This window comes from Eriocheir sinensis, chromosome 32 (assembly GCF_024679095.1).
Source record: "Eriocheir sinensis breed Jianghai 21 chromosome 32, ASM2467909v1, whole genome shotgun sequence".
In the NCBI taxonomy this organism is placed as follows: domain Eukaryota; kingdom Metazoa; phylum Arthropoda; class Malacostraca; order Decapoda; family Varunidae; genus Eriocheir; species Eriocheir sinensis.
The window spans coordinates 14,310,970-14,318,516 of NC_066540.1; positions in this window are offsets into that span (position 1 = coordinate 14,310,970).

Sequence of the window (7,547 nt, forward strand, 5' to 3'; positions counted from 1 at the left end):
CCTTCCTCCCTAATTGCTACCTTTCCTTCGGCTCCTCCCATTTTCACACCTTCCCTTCCCTTCCCTTCCCTTCCTTTTTTCTTCTCTTCCTTTTCTTCTTCTTTCCTTTCCCTTCCCTTCCCTCCCCTTCCTTTTTTCTTCTCTTCCTTTCCTTCTTTTCTTTCCCTTCTCGCCTTCTTTTCCTTCTTTTTTCCTTTCCCTTTCTTCCCTTCTCTTCCCTTCCCATTTTCCCATCTTTCCTCCCTTCCCTTTCTTTCTTTACTTCCCTTCCCTTCATTTCTTCTCTTCTTTCCCTTCTTCTATCTTCCCTTCTCTTCCTTTTCTTTCCCTTCTTTCTTTTCTTCCCTTCCTTTCCCTTCCCTTCCCTTCATTTATCTTCTTTTCCCTATCTTCCTTTCCCTTCAACTCTCTTCCCTTCTCTTTCTTTTCTTTCCCTTCTTTCTTTTCTTCCCTTCCTTTCCCTTCCCTTCCCTTCATTTATCTTCTTTTCCCTATCTTCCTTTCCCTTCAACTATCTTCCCTTCTCTTCCTTTTCTTTCCCTTCTTTTTTTTCTTCCCTTCCTTTCCCTTCCCTTCCCTTCATTTATCTTTTTTTCCTTATCTTCCTTTCCCTTCAACTATCTTCCCTTCTCTTCCCTTTCTTTCCCTTCCCTCTACCTTTCTCTCTCCTCTCTTCTATTCTCTCTTCTTCCTGTTCCCTTTCTCCTCCCTTCCCTTTCTTCCCTTCATCCTATTCCTTTCCCTTCCTTTTCGTTCAGCCCTTCCATTCCCTTCCTTTATTTTCCCTTCTCTCTCCTTTCCTTCCCTTCTCTTCCCTTCCTTCCATCCCTCAACAGAGAGAGAGAGAGAGAGAGAGAGAGAGAGGCAACACAGGTGAATCTCTCTCTCTCTGCAGTCAACCTCTCTCTCCTCCTCCTCCTCCTCCTAATCTTCATCCTCCTCCCTCCTTCCCTCCTCCTCCTCCTCCTCCTAATCTTCCTCCTCCTCCCTCCTTCCTTCCTCCTCCTCCTCCTAATCTTCCTCCTCCTCCCTCCATCCCTCCTCCTCCTCCTCCTCCTCCCCTTCAACCTGTTCCATCCTGCAAGGTGCGCACACACACACACACACACACACACACACACACACACATGTACACGTATGTAAGTGTAAGATAACCGGACTTGTGTGTGTGTGTACGTGTGTGTGTGCGTGCGTGCATGTGTGTGTGTTTTATTGCGTATTACAGTCTCTCTCTCTCTCTCTCTCTCTCTCTCTCTCTCTCTCTCTCTCTCTCTCTCTCTCTCTCTCTCTCTAAGAATCTATTGTATTTAGGTTATTCCTCCACCTCCTCCTCCTCCTCCTTCTTTTCTTCCTCTCCTCCCTCTCCTCCTCCTTTTCTTCCTCTCCTCCCTCACCTCCTCCTCCTTCTTCCTCTCCTCCTCCTCCTCCTCCTTCTTATCTTCATCTCCTCCCTCACCTCCTCCTCCTTCTTCCTCTCCTCCTCCTCCTTCTTTTCTTCCTTTCCTCCCTCTTCTCCTCCTTTTCTTCCTCTCCTCCTCCTCCTCCTCCTTCTTTCTCTCCTCTTCCTCTCCTCCTTCTCCTCCTCCTCCTCCTCCTTCTTTTCTTCCTCTCCTCCCTCTCCTCCTCCTCCTCCTCCTTCTTTTCTTCCTCTCCTCCCTCTCTTCCTCTCCTCCTTCTCCTCCTCCTCCTTCTTTTCTTCCTCCTCCTCCTCCTCCTTCTTTTCTTCCTCTCCTCCTCCTCCTCCAGTTTTCTTCCTTCCTTCCTTCCTTCTTTCTTTTCCTCTTATTAGTCATCTATATCGTCTCCTCCTCCTCCTCCTCCTCCTCCTCCTCCTCCTTCCTCACCTCTTCCTTTTTTTTTGTAATTTCAGTCTTCCTCCTCCTCCTCCATTTCCTCCCCACATAACCCCATGTATCATAGGAGGAGGAGGAGGAGGGGGAGGAGGAGGATACCGTTACCTATGAGAAGGGCCAATGAACTTCTCTTCCCCCCCCCCTCCTCCTCCTCCTCCTCCTCTTCCTTTTCTTCCTCCCTTTTTATTCTTTCTTCTCTTCCTCCCCTCTTCCCTCTTTTGTTTCCTCCTCTTCCTCTTCCTCTTTCCTCCATTCTCCTCTTTTTTTTCTCTCATCCCTTTCTCTCTACCTTTTCCTCCTGTTCCTCCTCCTCCTCCTCTTCCTCTTACATTTCCTCCTCTCTCCTCCATTCTGTTTCCCTTTTCTCCTCTTTTCCTCTCACCTTTCTCTCCTCCTCCTCCTCCTCCTCCTCTTCCTCCTATTCTTTCTCCATTTCTTCCTCTTTTCCCTCTTCTTTTTCCCTCTTATCTCTTCCTCTTTCCTCCATTCTCTTCTTTGTCTGTCTTCTCTTTCTCTCCTCCTCCTCCTCCTCCTCCTTCATTTGTATTTTTTCTCCTTTCCTTCTTCTATTTCCCTTTTTTTTTTCGTCCTCTTTCCTTCATTCTCCTCTTTTTTTTCTCTCACCTCCTCCTCCTCTTCTTCTTCTTCTTCTTCTTCTTCTTCTTCTTCTTCTTCCTTACAATCTATTTCCTTCCCTCATTCCACTGTTAGTCATTCCTCCTCCTCCTCCTCCTCCTCCTCCTCCTTCTCCTCCTCCTCCTCCTCCTCCAACTGCGTCACCTCCACACCCTCCACATAGTTTTCTTCCTCCACTCCCTAAAATTCTCCTCCACCTCCTCCTCCACCTCCTCCTCCTGTTCCTAGTCAATATCCTTCCCCCACTTCCTTCGCCACTCCCTCCTCCTCCTCCTCCTCCTCCTTCTCTTCCTCTTGAGTCACACTGCGTCACATGAGGAGGAGGAGGAGGAGGAGGAGGAGGAGGAGTACATGAACTGTCACGTTGAATATACTGACACACACACACACACACACACACACACACACTCTTCCTCTTCTTCCTCCTCCTCCTCCTCCTCTTCTTTATTTGATTATTTACAGTTTCATTGAGAGAGAGAGAGAGAGAGAGAGAGAGAGAGAGAGAGAGAGACCAATTAATTTATTCTTAACTAAATCTTATTAACCTACATTGCGAAAGAGGAGGAGGAGTAGGAGGAGGTGGTGAAGAAGAAGAAGAAGAAGAAGAAGAAGAAGATGAGAAACTTGCGTAATGTTGGGAAATGGAGGGGAAGGAGAGTGGGGAGGAAGAGAGGGAAAGATGGGGAAAGGGGAAAAGGGTTGAGGAAGAATGGGGAAAGGAAAAGGGAGGTGATAAGATACTGGGGAGTTGAGGAAGGCGGAGGAGGACTGGGGAGGAAATGAAAACGTTAGGGAAGGTTGGGGATATGAGGGCAAAGGTGGGGAAGGAAGGGGAAGGATGGGGAGTCGTGAGGAAAAGATGAAAGTATGGGAAGGGAAGGTTGGGGAAAGGAAAAGGGAGAAGAGGAAATACTGGGAGTGTATCAAGGGTGGGGAAAAATAGGGAAGGGTGGGGAAGGGAGGAAGGAGTATGGGAAGGGTGGGGAAGGGAGGGAAGAGTATGGGAAGAGTGGGGAAGGGAGGAAAAAGCATGGGAAGGGTGAGGAAGGGAGGAAAGAGTATAGGAAGGGTGGGGAATGTTGGGGAAGGGAGGACAGAGTATGGGAAGGGTGAGGAATGTTGGGGAAGGGAAAAGGAAGAGGAGGAAATAGCTGTATGGTAATTGAGGAAGTCATATGAGTCTACTGAGGTTGGAGCAGGTTGGGGAAGGATGGGGAAGAGAGGGGAAGATAGGGGAAGGAAAAAGGAAGAGTAGGAACCATTAAGAATAGGTGGGGAAGTAATAGGAAAGTGTGCAGAGCGTGGGGAAGGGAGGGGAAAAATGGGGAAGGATAGGGAGGGGAAGAGAAAGCAGGGGAAATAATTGAGAAAGACATGGAGTGGGGAGGGTTGGGGAAGGGTGGGGAAGGCTAAGGAAGAATGGGGAAGGTAGGGGAGGGAAGGGGAATTAGTTGGGGAAGAATGGGGAAAGTTGGGGAAGGGGAAATAGTTGGGGAAGAATGGGGAAGGAAAGAGGAAGAAGGGGAAACAGTTGGGGAAAGTTGGGGAAGGGAAGAGGAAGACGAGAAAATAGCGGGAAATGATTGGGGAAGTCTGTATATCAAGTGCGCAAAGAGGTGGGGAAGGGTGGGGAGGAAGGAGGAAGGGGAGAGGGGGGGGGGGCAGTCACGTTGTACTCTGTGATAACCTAGATTGTAAACATTGCGTAGTGCACCAGCCATCTTGGAACCCCCCGAACACGACCCACAACCCCGACTTCGACTCACATAACCACACTTTTTACCCATTTCCCGACACTTAACCCCAATTTCCTTACACACAATAGATAAATAAAGGATAGTGGTCATAAATGGGTAAAGCAGAGATGGGGAAAAGTTGGGAATTATGGGGAAAAAGGGGGAAGACGGCGGCAAGGTGTTCGGACAGTTGGCGGGAAAGACGCTGATTGGTGAAAGCCCTCGTGACGTCATCAAGGGAGTGGTTTGGGCGGGAAATGAGCGAGGTAGTGATTGGGTGGGTTTCTCTCTCTCTCTCTCTCTCTCTCTCTCTCTCTCTCTCGGGTGACTGGGAACGGAGATTTACATAGAGAGATTTACAGAGAGAGAGAGAGAGAGAGAGAGAGAGAAAATGTATATAATGTAAGTCAAGGAGAGAGAGAAAAAGAGAGAGAGAGAGAGAGAGAGAGAGAGAGAGCCTACATAGCGGTATTATGGAGGTTACTGACACCGACAAGGAGAGAGAGAGAGAGAGAGAGAGAGAGAGAGAGAATTTTCTGTTCCCCTTTTTCCTTATCTCTTCCTCCTCTTCACCCTCTCTCTCTATCTCTCTCTCTCTCTCTCTCTCTCTCTCTCTCTCTCTCTCTCTCTCTCAAATGCACGTGACCGTAAGCGTGTGTAAGCGTGTGGTGTGTGTGTGTCTGTGGGTATCTCTCTCTCTCTCTCTCTCTCTCTCTCTCTCTCTCTCTCTCTCTCTCTCTCTCTCTCTCGTTTCATATTCCTACGCACTTCTCCTCTTCGCCTTTTTTATATATTATGGGAAAGTAAGCAATAAGAGAGAGAGAGAGAGAGAGAGAGATAAGAGGTATGCGTAATAGAGAGAGGGTGAAGAGAGGAAGAGATAAGGAGAAAAGGGAACAGAAAATCTCTCTCTCTCTCTCTCTCTCTCTCTCTCTCTGTCTCTCTCTCTCTCTCTCTCTCTCTCTCTTCTCTCTCTATTACTCTCTCTCTCTCTCTCTCTCTCTCTCTCTCTCTCTCTCTCTCTCTCTCTCTCTCTCTCTCTCTCTCTCTCTCTCAGATGCACGTGGGCGTAAGCGTGTGTACTGTGTGTGTGTGTGTGTCTCTCTCTCTCTCTCTCTCTCTCTCTCTCTCTCTCTCTCTCTCTCTCTCTCTCTCTCTCGTTTCATATTCCTACGCAGTTATCCTCCTCCTCCTCCTCCTCCTTCTTCTTCTTCTTCTTCTTCTTATTCTTCCTCCTCTTCTTTTTTTATTATGGGAAAGAAAATAATGGGGTTGACAGAGAGAGAGAGAGAGAGAGAGGAAGAGGAGGAGGAGAGAGTAATATGTCACCACCAACATTAAGAAGGAAGAAGGATTTTGTATGTCTTCTTTTTCTTCTTCCTCCTCCTCCTTCTCCTCCTCCTCTTCCTTACCTCCGTCTCCTGTGGAATGAAGGAATGGGAGGGAAATTCCTTCATTCCTTCCCTCATTCCTTCCTCTTCCTCCCTTTCTTTTCTTCCTTTCTCTCCCTGTCAAATAGATAGAATGGAGGAGGAGGAGGAGAAGAGGTATTTATAATTGTTTTCTTTAAGTGTTCCTCTTGTATAGGATTTACGTCTCTCTCTCTCTCTCTCTCTCTCTCTCTCTCTCTCTCTCTCTCTCTCTCTCGTGTGTGTATGTGTCATGAATGGAGCAGGGATGGAGTGAATTCAAGAGTCGTGTTTTGGAATAAGAACACTTCAGATTCCAACGAATACGAATACAAATTCTAATATTTTGAAATGGTTTTATTCGAATACAAATATGAATACTTATTTAAAGTATTGACGAATACATTCAGGAATACTCTTCATTCAAAAATGCCTTCTTGACGTAACGGGTATATCAGCGTTCTAAAGTTACGCAACAGTACAATGAGCTCATGACCAGTGACGTATGACTGGTGCCAGTATTCAACACCGGGATATATCACGCTTACTTTACAACTTGTAAGGAACAACGGCTGGTATTTCTAATGATAAAGTTTGAGGTATTCGTCAAATCATTCGCAGAATACGAATACTTTTCCCTTGTATTCGAATAGGAATGGGAATACTTTGATTTCTATCAATAAATAATTACTCCAATACGAATACACTCAAACACGTCCATCCCTGGAAGAGAGAGAGAGAATCTGAATCACGTAATTGGACTTCTGGAAATCCTCTCTCTCTCTCTCTCAATAGTCACGACAAATAACACAAATTCCATGAGAGAGAGAGAGAGAGAGAGAGAGAGAGAGAGAGAGTAATCAAATATACGTATATATAAAGAGAAAATAAGTTGGGTGGAATAGGAGAACAGAGGGAGGGTGTGGTAATCATACTATCTAGCTATCTGTTCATCATTGTATCTATCCAGCTTTCTATGAGGCTCAGAGATTAAGAGAATAATGAAGTGAGGAAGGAAGAAGGAGGTGCTGGAGGAAGATGTTAAGGTGGAGGGCAATAACAAGTATTTATCAACAACTAGGAAGGGCGGTGTTTACTAGTTCATAAGAGGAGGCTTCATACAAGGTGCCTCTTCTAATCCCTGCTTTATTTTTCTTTATATTATTACAGCATAATAGACAGTGCAAGGGCATAAAAAAAAAAGAAAACAATAATGAAAAAAAAAAACCCCGCTACTTACTGCGCCTAAATAGAGTAGAATGGCCAAAACGATAGATCAATTTCGGGAGGAGAGGTGTCCGGATACCCTCCTCTTGCTCCTCTCCTGGCGTCATAGTCTGTCATATTTCAGTGTTCTTAGTTCTTACATTCGTTAGTATTCTTTTACTTCAGTGTCCCCTTTACTGCGGCTTGATTTAATGTATAGGCCTTCACTCACGAACCTTACGCAAGACAACTCGTGAATACGTAAACACCTTTAATTCGTGTGGAAGTGGAAAAATTTGGGCGGCTCTTCCGATACCCTACACCCCTGTCCACCCAGCAGTGAATGGGTACCAGGTATTAATCGGGGGTTGTGTCCCGTCTCCTGGGGTCTGTTCCCTTCTATAATTCCTTCCCCTTCTGTCTCTCTCCGGCATATGACCACAGATGTTGCGCCGACTAAACGAAACTTTCACTTTTAGTCAAAACAAAAACAAAAAAAATACTAGTCCGAGTAACAGTAAAGTGGTTTTAATACTTTAATAGAGAATAATTGAATGCCAGGATATCAGTGTTTGGTGTAACCCGTTCACGCCTCCCTAGCTGGCAGCAATCAGGCAAGGCAGTGTATAGTGCTGTATCCTCGCAGTCTTTCCCTAAGTCTATATATACCAAGTTAAGTCACTCTGCTTCAAAACTGCGACCGGTAC